The sequence below is a fragment of the Ischnura elegans genome, chromosome 12 (genome assembly GCF_921293095.1).
Source record: "Ischnura elegans chromosome 12, ioIscEleg1.1, whole genome shotgun sequence".
NCBI classification, from domain to species: Eukaryota; Metazoa; Arthropoda; class Insecta; order Odonata; family Coenagrionidae; genus Ischnura; species Ischnura elegans.
Window position 1 is genome coordinate 25,726,855 of NC_060257.1, and position 16,340 is coordinate 25,743,194.

General features: G+C 38.7%; 1 protein-coding gene across 1 annotated transcript in view; it reads left to right on the plus strand.

Moving 5' to 3' along the window:
- Positions 1–16,340, plus strand: part of LOC124168960 (sodium-dependent transporter bedraggled) — a 207,345-nt gene that overhangs the window by 95,765 nt on the left and 95,240 nt on the right. Inside the window, exon 3 of the mRNA XM_046547381.1 lies at positions 8,158–8,235. The gene's annotated coding sequence lies outside the window, so the exon portion shown is untranslated. The remainder of the gene's footprint in view (positions 1–8,157; positions 8,236–16,340) is intronic.

Consider the following 16,340-nt stretch of genomic DNA (forward strand, 5'->3'; position numbering starts at 1 on the left):
CAGGAATAGAAGGATCAACAACTTTGCTATTTCCACATCGTATTTTATTGACACCGACCATGGTTTCGTTACAGAGTAACATTATCAAGGTGACCTTGATAATGCCACCTTGATAATGTTACTCTGTACTGAAACCATGGTCGGTGTTAATAAAATACGATGTGGAAATAGCAAAGTTGTTGACCCTTCTATTCCTGCGATTATGGATTTCCACCAAGTTACGCCCGCTACGATTAATTAGATTAATTATACTATGCAGATGTATTTCAACGGCTCCTTTTGGATGATTTCTGAATTTTCCTCGGGTTCTCACCGCGTGCGCTGGCATTTGTTGACATCAGTTTCGCTGACATAGTAATCAAGGTCTTCAGGTGGAAACTGTTCCGTTGGCTTTCGTTGATAACAATTTCTCAATTTAAGTATTCCGGTACTAGCCGACGTGGTAACTTTACAGAGTCAGAGAGAATGAACGAATTGTGCGAAAAATTCACGGAGAAAAATAATTCGCCTAGAGCGGGATTCGAACCCGGATTTCCCTATATCCCCGAGTCGGTCGAGGTCGATTCTATAGTCAGTTAAGCTAGAGCTTTGTCTAGTTTAAAGTATACCGGGACTAGCCACGGTGATATATCACGGGATTATACGGGATTATCGGGTGATTATACGGGAATCACCCGCAATGCAAAATCGTGCGAAAGATCCACAGAGAAAAAAATCATCCGCCTTGACCGGGAATCGAACCCGGATCCACTTCGAAACGGGGATCCGGGTTCGAATCCTGGTGAAGGCGGATGATTTGGACTGCTTGTGGCATCATATGCTCTGCAGGCCAGCAACACCTAGTCCGGTAGAGTCCCAAAATATTCTCACGGAAGAATGACGCCTCTGTAGCTTAACTGACTAAAGCACTCGACCGGAAATCGTGGGATTTGGGTTCGAATCCCGGTCAAGGCGGATGATTTTTTCTCTGTGGATCTTTCGCACGATAGAGCTTTATCCTCCGTTTTTGCACTGTTCGCATCATTTGGACTGATTAAAGCACCATATGCTCAGCCAGTGGCCTAGCGAGGGGGGTTTTAAACCCCCCCCCCCCCAAAGAGCTCCGAGAATTGTTTTATATCCATACTTAATTGGATTTATGTTACTTACGGAATAGTGTAAGGATTATAGTCTGTTCACTTTATGTCTGCGGGTGAGCTTTCGTGAGAGCCCGGACACCCTCGGATGGCTTCGCTGATAGGGGAGGGGTAGTACCGAGAGAGAGAGGAGGAGCGGACATAACGTTGCCAAATGCAAACTCTTGACAAAAAAAAATTGCCACTGAAAACGTGTGAGTCATAGGTGGCCACAGGTATTTTGTCCCCGTCACCGAAACAATATACCCACTCATTTGGAAGGGATTGGGGATAATCCTTTCATAGAAGCCCATGACATTGTCAGTTACCACGCTGAAAGGCACTGAATGTGGCACCTTTGGTGAAAGGCATACTTAGCCACATACAAGGAGACCGCGTGAGGTTTGGCAACACTGCTCCACGAGCATACTCACGATGTTAACTCAACGGAGTCTGAGACGTGTCTGACTGAGGCCACGCCTACTGCTTGCTGATTGGCAAAGGTAAAGTCACATGTCGAGAAACTTTCCCTCCCCTCATCTCCACTTGCTTTGGCCACACCAGCTCACCCGCAGAGATAAAATGAACAGAGTATAACAAAAATATCCCTCGGAAAGCCGTAAAACTCACCATTTTGAATCGTTTATCTTAAAATTCCGCCATTTATTAATCCTGCACCTCCAGCTCATTCTGGTGGGTATTCCATACCTTCAGACCCCCATCGGGGTATTCCACACCCCGATATTACTAGCAGTAATTGCACCTTAACCCTCCCCCCAGCCTTAATTCCTAGCTTCGCCCCTGTGCTCAGCAGTCCATACCACCCTGTCCGGTATAGTCCTCAAATTTCCCCATAGGAGATGCCTCGGTTGCTTAACCTGGCTAAAGCACTCGATCGGAAATTAGGAGATCCGAGTTCGAATCCCGGTATAGGCGAATGATTCTTACTCTGTGGATTTTTCGGACGACAGTTTCGCAGACCAGGGATGGCATAGAAACTAAGCGAAAGTCAAAACCAGTAAAACTTTCAATAGTTTCGTTCCCTGGAGCGAAATGTAGAAACGAAACGTATGAAATAGCTGTTAGGATTAATTAAGGATAAATCTAATTAATTTTCTATTACTAATTCACTAACCAATTATGAATGCTCTATATACTTATAGGCTAAAGTTGAAAACGGTACACAATATGAACCAAGAAAATTTAAATACGCCAACATAAGTTTAAAAAGAGCAATTCATCACAAAAAAGAACCGGTTTTAAAACGAAACGAAATGTATGTAAATCCGGGGAGCTAAACTCAGGGTCGAAACGGAATCGGAATCAAAACTACTTCGGGTCGAAAGAAAACTAAACCTCTGGGACGAAACGAAACACAGATAATTTTTGGCACCGGAGGGACCACGTGCTTTAGTTTCGACCCGTACACCAAGTACGATGTATGATTGAATGAAGTAGAGGTTCGGCTTATCGTCACTAGATGCATGTGGCATTCATATTTTGACCTCAAACAGGAGTACGATGAACGCAAAATCGCATGCAAGGATCTGTCATGAAATGAGTCGAAACTATTCCCATTTTTCCCCCTCCTCTCAACTTTTGGGATCGAAACTTAACTATGAGAAGCGGAGTTTCAATTGATTTAGTTTTGTTCCTCGGAGTAAAGTGACGTCCCGGGTTGAAACTAAACTCCTTGGTGGTTTTAATTTCGTAGTAGTAGTATTTTTGTTTTGAGGGTGCCTCGACAACTAAGGTCATTTGCACCACTGACAAACTATAAAATCAAAAGTTGAAAAAGGTGAATTGAAAAATAAAATAAAAAAATGCATTAAAAATTTTAAATAAAAGGAGTCGTCAGATGCGAAAAAAGTTAGGATTTAAACGCTGTTAAATAGCCCGGTCTCTATTAAAAACTTAATGACTCGTCTGGTACTATCAGGGTCGTCTCCTAGGATGTGCCCTAGGTCTCCCCCGATGTTCAGCCGATGGCGCACAGAACGGTATTTTTCACAATCTGTCAGGAGATGTCTCACTATAATGGGAGAGTCGCAATCATCACAAAGGGGTCTCGGGAACGAAACTAAACCCAGATCTCGTATTTTCGTTTCGCTCTGAGTCGAAACGAAACATTTTCGTTTCTCTCGCCATCCCTGTCGCTAACATTGCACTCAGCGTCTTCTGGTCGAAACTATTATCAACAAAAGTCAACTGACGTGGTAGGAACTCGAAGAAAATTCAGAGATCATCCGATAGACGCCGCGAAAATCTTCCAACCTAAAGTTCCCCATGGACTTGAGATGCGCAACAGCAGGGAGACGGTGAGACGAGAGGAAAACAAAAGAAGGCGAGTGGTCCCCGATGCGCAGCAAATTGGATCGAACGAGATAGACGGATGGGAGGGTGGGGGGCGGGGCAGGAAGTAGGGAATTTAATTCAATTCCGTCCCATCGCCTTTCTGCGGGCGTTCAACCGACTGCGCAAGAAGTTGCCCTCCGGGAAAGACCCATGGTCGAATCCCGGGACCGGCCGTTAACAGGAAGTTCCCTCCTGCGTAAGGCTTCGATGCCCCCTTTATTTTGCATGCACTAGTTTCCACTCCCCGACAAGTTAACAACTTAACAACAGCCCATGGGCGTACCCAGAATCAAAACTAAGGGTGGGGGGGGGGGGGGGGCAAAATAAGCTGTGGTCGTTCAAGTTATAACTTTTTTGCGCAGAGAAGGTTAATGAAACCAAAATTTTAAGGAAATTATGACAGCAATTTATTAGTTTTTATAATGATTTACTTGAAAAATTATGATTTTTATTTTAATTCCTCGTCTTATACTAATATCATTTTTATTCAAAAGGAAAGTTTGTTCATAACTTTTGTTTTGAAATAAATTTATTTTCGCTTCTAGGGGGGAAGGCAGTGGCCTCCCCTCTGTCCCCTCAATTTTGCAATCACTAGTTTTCACTCCCCGACAAGTTAACAACTTTCCTTGGTTGCCTCCCCTACCCCCGCTGGGTACGCCCATGCACCAGCCCCGTCACCTTGGTGCTCCGCGTTTTGCAATATTGGCTTAGAGGATTCACAAGTCTACCACTAGAATTGTTGTCACTCCGCGCGCATTTAAATCAGTTTTCAAATGCTGATTTTATCGTATGACAGATCTGCATTTTAATCTGACTAAGAATCAGTTTATACATGATCAGTGCGCTTAGATGCTGCGTGATTTCAAATTATTAATGAAAATTTATTTAATATTCCAAGTGTGGATTAACGTTACTGATCACCTATTGTGTGAGTGGAAACAGAAGTATAGAAATTTGGCTTAGTAAAACCACTTGTCTGTTTCCACACCCTTTTATTTTAACCGACCACGATCGGTTTAAATAAAAGTGTGTGGAAAGAGACAAGTGGTTTTACTAAGCTGAATATCAAATATTTCCACCGCATCACGCCGAACACTGTACCTTTTATAGAAATTTGATATTTTAAAAAGCCCGCGCAAGATCTGTTCTGAACCCATCGTAAGTCGAAATCATTGTAAAGGCCGTTTTACACGGCTCACGTATTTGCACAATCTGATGTATGTAAGAAGGCGCAGTCAAAATTGCGCCGTGTAAACGCCGCCGCCATGCGAGAATGCATGAATACGAGATGGAAGAAGAGACTTTGCTATAACTTCGTTCATTCGTGCCATTGCACGGCATATTGAGAAAGAAATGCAGTTCAAACCTGCGCTATTACGTGCCCCGTGAAAAACGGCCTTAACACGTGGGTTTAATGTAACTCTAACTCTGTGAAGCATTATTCTTTTCGTTTTTATCCTTGGGTATCACAACATGAACACGTGGGCGAAGAATCGCTCAAATCTGTATAATATCAAGAAGCTTTGTTAATATTGCCGCAGCTCTGGGTACACTTATTTTTTGTTCCGTTGTGAAGAAGAGACTTTATTTTTTTATCAAGTGTAGTGAAAAGTAATTGATTTACTTTCGTGAGAATCTTTCTTAAAAACTATTTGTTTTTGATGTAACTTCATGCCAAAAAGATATCACCAGAGATGTATTTTATGCTTCAAAAGTATGAAATATTTTATCACCAAATTTATATTTCCAATTATTACATCAAATTTTTTCCTATTTTACATCAAATTTTAGGTACCACTGATATGCCAAAAAGAAGGACAATCGTTATCAGTTTTTGAAAACTGCTTTACGTTGCTATGAAAAATGCAATCTCTCCAAAGTATGGCTAGTTTAAGTTACTTTTCCTCGTGATATTTTATTGAAGGATTTTTAAAAAATTCGCTGACGTCTGGAGAAATCGAGTTACTCAGCCGGTGGAATACCCGGAAAATTTTCGCTCAATTCGTGCGTAATTTCATTTCATTAAGTTTGCACGCTGTATGCTCAACATTATTATTGCTCTAAGTTTCGACTGGTATTTTATAGCACGCCTTGTTCATTTCATTCAGTTCGCACTCTAATTACTCGATGATAAATAGACAGCCGTACGACAGCAATGTCATTATTCAACGGAGAAAAATCTTCTCAGGTCAGCGAACTACAGAGAAAGAATAGTTTTACGAGATCTCATTCGTTACTGTTAACTGGACACGGCACGATGAACACAATATATGTTTTTTCCCATCTCAGCGATTATGAGAGAGTCCACTTAAATTGCGAAAGATATTAATGAACCCTTTCTGTGAGGATTACATCGTCTTTCCCACTCAAATCATACACTTTAACAAGTTCATCGTCTCGGGTTATTAAACATTGGGATAGCAAGACGCGTCTATCCTCGCACTATGTACCCGTTATCTCCATCTTCCATCGACTCGCTCCATCATAGTCCTCACGAAGACATCTCCATCCTTCGTTTATCCTAATTCATCCTTGACCTTTCATTGTGGTACTTCCCTTCAATTATGGCGTCCTGCGGAGCCTGTTTCTCAAAATTGTTCAATTTATTGTTTTTTCCATCCTTCCTCGTGAGTGCATCAAGTAACTTCCGCCCTAAGCCTTTCTCAGGAAAATGTTTTCTGTCTTCTTTGAATCACTCAGCCACATTATCATTTTTTTCAGGTTCAATAGAGTTTTTCTGTTGCAGAAAAATACTAACTATTAAATAGCTTCTTTCTCTCAAGCCTCTGATAATAGTAAGCCATTCTTGGGAATGTATATTTATTTGTTTCTTTAATAAAACTTCATTTTTATTTTGTATTATTTATTGTTATTTCGTTATCTTTTACTTTCCATTGCGTTACCTCCATTCAATTATGGCGTCCTGCGCTGTCTGTTTCTCAAAATTGTTGAATTTATTGTCTTTTCCCCTATCATTTCTCATGAGTGCATCAATTAACTTCCGCCTTAGCCCTTTCTCGGTTTCTCGGTAATAGTTTTTTTTTTGTACTTGAATCACTTAGCTACATTGTCATTTGTTTCCAGGTTAAACGGAGTTTTTCTCTCATGGAAAAATATTAACTCAGTTTTTCATTATTAAAGATATATTTTTTCCCTGAAGCCTCCCATAATATTATGAGGTTAATGGTAATATTTATTTTATGACGTTTTCATAAACTCGCTTTGATGTTTGTCATCTTGTCCTGGGCAAGTGGTACAACTCAATTTTTACCCACTTTACGATTTACTACCAAGCTGAAATTTTCAGGATAACTCAGAACCAGATGAAAATGAAATATTCTAACACTTTTATTGCGATTTTAAATTTATCTCGGTTTTTATTCAGAATTTAAAATTAAATATGGATATAAGGTCAAAAAATAGCCACCAAAATCCGATTGCGGCGCTGTGAACATTTGAAGGAAAGAGAATGATAGTTAAAACAACAAATTTGTTAGCATCGAAGCTCAATAAAAATTGATTGAGGAAAACGTGACTTGTAATCTTTTTAGTTCGTGATAAACAAGATATTTATTATAAAAGTTTATTTTTAGTTTGAATTATTTATTATTATTTCGTTGTCTTTGACCTTCCATTGTGGTAATTCCGTTTAATTATGGCGTCCTGCGCAGCCTGTTTCTCAAAATTGCTCTATTTATTTTTTTCCTATCCTTTCTTGTGAATGCATCAAGAGCAACTTCCGCACTAAACCCTTATCGGGAATAGCTTTTCATTTATTTTTTGTCTGTTTGTTCAGGTTTGAATCACTCGGCCACATTTTCATTTTTTCAAGCTCTCTAGAGTTTTTTTCTGTAAAAGCCATTCTTGGAAATATTTATTTTGTTGGGTTTGACTAAGAGGACTTCATTAAAGGAGGCCCAATAACATAGCGGTTGAGCGTAATATTAGTCGCCGTTTCGCGCGCATTTTATTCGGCGGCGCCACTAGGCAGCTGTATCTACCTTAGTATCTACTATAACAATATTCAACAGTTCAGTGTGACTTTCGCCCTTAAACGTTGTGGAAGCCGTCTTTTTTAGTTGACAATAGTGTCGATTACGTGTGGCATATATGATTTATTGGCTCGGTTACGAGTTACTGCCGTGTATTTCCTCGTAAAAAGTGGACATCGAAGACTGTCGGGAATTACTTTTCGTTTTTATCCGTCGGCTTTGAATCACTCAGCTACATTTTCATCTTTTCGATTCCAATAGATTTTTCCTGGAAAAAATACTAACTGCTAGGAAAAAATGCTGGAAGAAGACAAACTGCGTTTTTCGCCATTAAATGTAAATTGTTTCCTCTCAAGCCTCCAATAATCGTAACCTTTGAATGGATCGTAACCTTCGTTTCTTGGATGTACTTATTTTCTTCTTTCTTTGGAATATATCGCTCTCAGTTTTAACACACCCAATATTCTGCATGAAATTAACGCATTAAAGTTATGTTTATTTGTCTGAGAAAAATTCCCAGATTACTTCAAGTAACTCATAAATAACTCTGCTCAGTGTCTTCGTAAAATCTCTTCATTGAATGAAATTCTGCCAAATATTCCATTCTCGAAAAGACGCTATAGTAGAACTATGCAAATATGATGATATTCCGGATCATTTCCTCCCGAAATTAATACTATTTTTTATTTTCTCAGATCGTACGACCAGTTTCGGAGTTATCGACATTTCATGCAACATCCTGAACGTGAGACTGCCAAAAAACAACGAATAAGGTAATTGTAAATATAGCTCTTGATGTGGGTATCTTATGTTTGAGAAATTTACCTCAGTATTTGTATTAATAATTTACCTCAGTATTATTGCGAGTAATTTGTCTACATGAAATACCAAACCTAAACAGGGTGAAGCTTCCTGTTGAAACAATATTATTTTTATGTCGCATAGGCTTCGGATGATGGCAAGTGGACTCACCGACCATGCCATGTGTGTTTGTCATGACTAGGCACTCATTACAGCGGAACCTTGCACGGAAAGGATGAAGGACGAAGGCAGTAAATGGAGCCTTCGAATGCGATCGACCTTGGACTGCATTACCGAATCCCCCCCGAGATCACGCCTGCTATTAGGTGCGAGTTTATCGTCGAGCATCCGCGAAAGGTCTTCTTCCTTGTTTATGAGTTGATATTGCACCATTAGAATAGTGTCCATTCGTACTGCACCGTCCATGAATCATCCTGCTGGTAAACCCTTAACTCTAGCATGCCCGACCAAACCTTACACCCTATTATGCCAATGTGGGTAAATTTCACCCAATATGACTAGGGGTACATATTTATCTCAAAACCTGTATTTTCTTCCAAGAAATGTTTTATTCATATTGTCAAGAAATTATTTGGGAAGAAAGGAGGAAATTTAGTATGACGAAAAACCAATAAATATTATTGTGCGAAGGATCCACAGAGAAAAAAATCATCCGCCTTGACCGGGATTCGAACCCGGATCCCTCGATTTCCGGTCGAGTGCAGTGCGGGTGACTCCCGTAAAAGTTATCACCGCGGCTAGTCCCGGTATACTTTAACCAATAAATATTCATTTTTCAACAGTTCCTAAAGAATTATGGGAATCTAATTTCCACCAATTTGTGACAATCAATCTCTTTTTCTTAGAAGAATTTGGGAGCTAAAATGAATTTCAATGGCATCATGTTTAAAACAAAAGTTTACAATTACATTTATGATACAAAAATCCATAGTGGTTTATTTGTTTTATCCACTCGTTATTTTCCCATGGATAAAAAATTGAATTACATACCATCGATTGCAAAATTTTGGCGATACCGGATCAGAATAATGATGTCACTTAAAATCGAAGAGGCACAGTTAAGAAGACAGAAAGCAAGATAACACTATTCCAATTAAACAAAAAATACTGAACAAAATTTAAAAACCTTTCCATTTGAAAAAGGTTTCATTTCCAGGTTGGAAAAATAATACTATCACGCCAAAATTGTGCACAGAGGTAAATCCATAAAAATAATTAAAAGTCAAGGAATGTGAGGCTAAAAATTTTCATCTAAAATGTGTGTGGCTAAAAATTTTCATCGTTTAAAAATTATCAACAAGAATATTCTCTGTTGGGTCAATTTGACCCAGTCGGGAATTCTAGTGTTAAACGTCCATTAAGATTGCAGCCATTAGATCGCATAAAAAATACGTGTTTAGGCTAATATCAATGCGTATACTCCAGAAATATTTATATGAAAGCGATAACTCTAATAGTTTCTTAGATACGTTCAGGGACGTGAAATGATAACAATTCTCGCTTCCTTATGGTTAGAGATACGTGCAAATCGCACTTTCATTTTTATTTTATCGCACTTTCAATAGCAGTTTATCGCATTTTGTAGCGTCTATTTTTTTATTTTCATAATGAGGTAGATGACGATAAAATGTAGTGAAACACAACAGTTATATGACAAAATAGAGAAAATTTTAAATAATTATTTTGCAGAACAACAATAAATTAAGGAATAAGACATATAGTGGCGGAGGTGTAGCTTGCCCGCGCCCACTTGTAGTTCGCGGCCACGTAGAGTCCCAGCCAACTAGCAGCTGGCCAGTCGCTCACATGCTTTAAGCGATGAGTGTCGGCGGAGCATTTAAGCTATACTCGGCACAAAATGTAAGAATTTTGCCGTCGAAAAGGCAAATTTTCGTAAAAATATCGTAATAGCCCAGTCATCGCATCTATGTCGTATTTATTTGCGCACATCGCATCTATATCGCATTTGCGATTTTCACGCATCTCTACTTATAGGGACATAGGGGCATATGTATCACATGACATAAAAACACTAATTTTGTGAAAATTAAAGAACAAATGCTGAGTTTTTCGCACTAACTCCCCAGACGAGGTACACATAAAGGATATACCGAAAGTCCTGTTGTAATTAACCTTCTCAATGATCTGTTTTAAGCTATCAAATTTCCACTTCGTAAACAGCATTTCGAGTGAAAGTTCTTGAAAATGTGGAAACTACAATATCTATAAGTTATCACAAAAATAATTTTAAACAAGAAGCCAATAGCCTATTCTTCAATAGACCCAATTCTTACAATCATACACCTTCTCAGTTAATAATGAGAGAATTTCAAAAATTTGGGACATATATATCCCTTGGAACGCGTGCAAAGAAGAGCTGTCAGTACGTGAAAGGTCGTTACGACAGTCCTGTTAGTGTAACTGACCTCTTAGATAAACTCAGATGGGAATCTTTGTTAGACCATGGATTGAAAAAGAGACTAAACCTTTTAGATAAATTCAAGGGCAGTGTCTTTTATAACGAAGTTAGCCATATCTTACCAACGCCAACATACTACGGAAGATCAGATCATATAAATAAAATAAGAGAGATAGATTGTAGAACAGATAGATTCAGAACAGACAGATTCCAAGGCAACAAATTTTTGAAAAATGACATGCCGGAAATACATTTTGCATCATTTTGTCACTTAAAATTTAACTTAAAACAGATGCAGTTATTATTAGTAAACACTAGATATTAACTTTAAATATTTTTATTGTTTCTCTGAGGCTTTGGGGGGGATCTATCCCCCTTATCTATCCCATAGTTACGCCACTACTTACAATCATCACCAATTACATTTCTGATATTGATTCCACCTACCTTGTGACTTAGAGGTGACAGCCTTCACTCAAAACCATACTTCAGTGCTGTCGTAAGTTTCGTCTGCCTTCATGTGGGTTTTCCCGCATTAGTCAAGCGTCATGTCTAATTAAGACCAGCATTAATAGATTTTTTTCTGCCTCACAGCCCGCATGCTTTGTCTTTCTGGTATTTTCTCACCGTGGAATTAATTATTGAGAGCACATTGAAATGGTGCTACAAATCATTATGCACCATTCTCATCGGCTTAGCTTGACTTATTTCTATTCTAAACTAAACGCTGTGGTGCTGCCTCGAACTTTGGTAATCACTATTTAGTATGTTACAGTGACGTGACTATGGGGGAGGAATGAGGGGATAGATCCCCTCCAAATCCTCAGAGAAATAAAAAAGTTTAAAAAAAATATTGTCTCGTTTTAACGTATAATAACTACACCTGCTAAAGTTAAATTTTTAGTTCCAAAATGATGTAAAATATGCATCCAGGCATGTCATTTTTCAAAATTTTTTCCGGACCCCCCGTTGCTTGGGGAGGGGGATTCGCTACCCCAGACTATTCCATCCCCCAAAGCATATTCCTAGCAAAGCCACTTTTATGTTGCACGATTCGATCCAATTGCGAAAGACGCTTATAGACTCGTTGGTTTTTCTTTCCCAGGCTGTCAGCAGATTGTGGTTTATAACAAGAATGGCTTTGAACTTTTTTATTCCATATCTTTCAAAAATGGGACGAGTTTATGGTATCGAATACTTTGTCTTCATCGCCCCGAAAATAGCGCGTTTATTTTTTTATGCAACGCAAGTTTTTTTTACCATAATAGCATACCTTGAAACTTCATTGGAAAGCTCGTGGACAAAAAGCAACCCCTTTACAAAAGGGAAATCTAATGAATCACAACGTTGGATGATCACAAACTCGTACCCAAGACCTTTGGTTTGGCTGACGATGACACTACCCCACCGCCACCGACGTTGGAAAGGCTAAAAAGATTATTAGGTTTAAAAGAATTGTAAGAGAAACCCTATTGTTATAGATTTTTTCTCTCTATTTTCTGCATTCCGATACGTAATTATAAATATCCTGTCGCAACAGGAGATCCTGTTTTTTGTTTGGCATTGTTCTCGAATTTTGTAACCCTCTAACAATCTCACACCACAAGAGCACTCTTTTTTTCTAGACTAGCCTATTTCTCGCCAACGATTCAACCTACTGGAGGTATAGGCCGTTTAACGAGTTTACACGGAGAAAATTTCCAAACAGACAAAAAATCAGGCTTCGATTCGAACTTGCAATTATTATAATTGCAATTACCTCCACATACACCGATATAAAGTGTCAATATCCGATATAATCACGTTTGGCTCGATTACTCTTGCATTGACATTTTCTCAGAGCCATTAGCGAACTGTTATAACAACAAAGATACGCTTTTTGTTCACGCTACTTCCCTGCGTATGTTATTAAAATCCTTCATTAACTTCCGCTGCAGAAATTCATTCTCAGCATAAGGGAACTGATACTCCACACTGTTACTCGGCGATAAACGTTGTATTGTTACCTTGAGAATCAGATGATGGTTTTCTTTGTAAATCGGAAGACGTTCGCCGTATTTTTCTGAATGAGGCCCTCAACAGTGGAACATATTACCAGAAGGTTGTGTCGGTTAAGTTGAAAATTTGACCAAAATTCGGGGAAAAGCCGTTTTTAAAATAATTTCCTTTTACCCTTTTTAAATATCGTGCAACATACTCAAAATATGATATATTTCCTTTGGAGAGTTAAATAATTTAATGTGCATAGGGTATTTCGATTTTTCCTTTTAACTAAATGGATATTTGGAGTCAACTATAACATTTCCCTTCCTCGTTAAGCCGATTTTAACTATATTTATTGATTATGTCGTTGGTGTGACCTACATCTGCAAAATAACCTGTGAGCCACCTCTCTAGGATGTTTGGCAGGGGGTGACCAATCACCAGCATGTAAGATAATCCCCATCGGCAAACTACTCGGTCATTAATATATTACGCATAATGGTAAAAATACGTGCTTATTAATTTGAAGCAAAACTTGCAAACAGTTAGCTATTCCAATAGTAAATACACGCAGGGTCAGAATAATGGAAAAAGGTCATCGCATATCCAATGAGTGACCCTAGTGAGTGACGCCATAATTTTTTTTTTATGGCGTCACTCACTAGGTCGAGACAGCGTTGTTATTCCTGGAAGTACGAGGAAAACTTTGAATATATTATTTATGTGTGCGACTAAACTAATGAAACATGACGTTTACACGTTTGGGTAATTGCTCCTTAGCACATCATAGAAAGAGAATATTATTATATCATTACGTTGAATGGTATCCGGCTCAACTACGTGGAAGTTGATATTCACAAATGAAAAGTAGACTTCGTTGCCTTCCGTCGTTCCCAGAAAATAAATCAGTGGGAATCAACGAAGTCTTCTTTTCATTTGAGGATAGTATTATTTTAGGAATTAGATACCTGGGAAAGTTATCCGTATACAAGCAGGATAATGATAATTAAGGTATATGGGTAACGAGTCGGAAACTGAAACGTCAGCGCTCTTAGAAAATCTTACCCGCTCGGAATCCAGAGAAAAGTTTAAATAGAATGAACTACTAAGGCTAGTTATCAGCGAAAACATGCTACAATAATCTAGCCATGCACTGTTTTTAGCGAATTTGAAATGGCAACATGCCACATCACGTGGTCCGTAATTATGGTATCCTTCGATAAATGTTGTATCATCATCATAATCATCACTGGTCAACAATCCTAAGATTGGTTTGACGCAGTTAACCTTTCAATCCTCCGATCCAGTGGCGCGGCGAGGGTGGGGGGGGGGGGGGTTGGGGGATAAACCTCACCCTCCCCCAAGAGCTCACATAAATTTTTAAGTTAAATCTATTTTACTTAATTGGATTAATGTTGTTTATAGAATAGTGTGAAGATTAATACAATATCCCTCAGAAGGCCGTAAAAATCACCATTTTGAACCATTTATCTTAATTTTTTTCCGGAGGAAGGCCTCCGCACCTCCCGCTAACACTGGCGGGTATGCAATACCCCAAGCACCCCGGTAGTAGTTGCGCCTGGAACTCCCCTAGCCTTAATTCCTAGCAGCGCCCCTGCTCCAATCTGCTTTATTTTCACACCTGCATATTTGCTCTCTTTCATATCCTCTTTTACCTGTCCAATATATGTCATTCAATACCTTTCTTTTCCGTTCTTGCCATCCACTTATCCCTCAACGATTGTCTTCATCAGGCCATCATGTCTCTAGATATGGCCTATAAGGTTGCTCCATTGTCTTATCAATGTTTTCATGAGACTTCTCTTCTCTCCTATTCTTCTTTGGATTTCCTCGTTACTTATCCATCCATCCAAAGTTTGTGTAGATGTTGTTTATTTCTTTTGAAAATTCTATATCCACTGAATTCAACACTCACAAAAAAGGAGAGGAAACAGATGTTTCAAAAATGTATTAGCAAGTAAAAAATTCATTTGCTAGCTATATACATTTCCTGAAGCAATATTGAAGCTATAGATTTGGCTCCGGAGTTTGGGTTGGCTAATCTGCCACCTTGAGCGCTTTAGATTTTCAAGTTTAAACATTAATAAATATATATTCTTGAGGTTTCACTTTCTTATTGTGTACTTTGTTTGTGAAACCCGTATCGGACTCAATATCTGAAAAATGTTTTTGGATAAATTGGGCGTTTTTGTTTTGCAAGAATGATCTCGAAGGTCGTCCGATTGTTGTCGTGGGTCGACGTTGTGTACTGCTGTTGCCCTGACAACCGCCTCCGCTCTCTTCCAGTTGCCCTCGACGACCCTCCCACGCGCAAAACATCTTCGCCGGCGGTCAAAAGCCCGGTAGTGCCACTGAGCCGCCCACTTGTGGCATCAAACGCGGAAGCTTAGGAACAGTAGCAGCCCATCTACTGCCAAATTCAGTGCCGCGTCGTGGTGCACCTATTTCTAGAACTTCCCGCGAAATTATAATAATAACAATAATAATTATAATATATGGCTGTCATTGGACGAAATTTATGGAGAGAGAGAGAGAGAAGGGTTTATGATAACTGTGTATGACCAGATTATCCGCATTTAAAATTTAAAAAAATACATAACATCGAAAAGGCAGTAGCCGAAAAAATGAACAAGTACCAAGAATTGGCGAAATAAAAAGAATATGGAATATTGGACACGTCTCCATAGCGTTTGTTGTCATCTCTGCTACCGGTATCATTAAAAAACAAATACAAAATAGTTTTACAAGACTCAACCGTACTAAATACATAGATTAAACTGCAAAAAGGCATAATAATCTCAACTTGCCACGTAACGAGAAAATTTCTCAACTCAACAGATAAGTAAAGAGTTACTTTGGTGAGAACCCTTACTCTTTACAAAAGCATTCAGTGGAAACTAAATGAAATTTAATGAAAATTAATAATAATTGTATTATTATCATTTATTCCACCTTGCCAAAGTATACAGAGTATGTTTTCCATAAATGGAAATAGTACAGAGGTACCTCGTATGTTAATCAGGGTTGTGGTTACCATCGTATGTTAGTTTAAAGCAGTGGCTGGCGCAGATTTATGAACTTTTATTTTTTAATGTAATAGCAGAAAAACAATTTATATATTCAAATATTTTTTGTGTGCTGTAAACGAGTGGAATAAAGAAAAAATATAATAATCATAACTTACATCAATGCAAATACAAAATTAATCATGGATTCAAAAAAGAAAAGGAAAAAAAATCAGAAAAAAACTTGTAGGAATAATTACATTTAGTAATGCAAATAAAAAGGGAATAACAACGTTAAAAATAATTCATAAAGCTACCTTTATAGTCTCTTATCGATCACGAGAAAAACGACGTTCTAAATCCATCTGTTTAACAGCTTATCTCTCTTATTTTATTATAAATCTCACGAGTTCAGCGTAATTTTCGACTGCTGTAGCAGACAACTTCGACGCGTGAGCTAGACTTTAGTATGTCCATATTAGTTGTCCCACGCTTTGGAGAATCCGCGAGAAGGTTCACGAAACCGCCCACCATGGACTTAGGAATTTTTATGATAAACCAATGGCGGATACTGATGGGGGGCGCGCGCCCACCCTTGCGGAGCCACCCGTATTGCCAAGCATTGCAG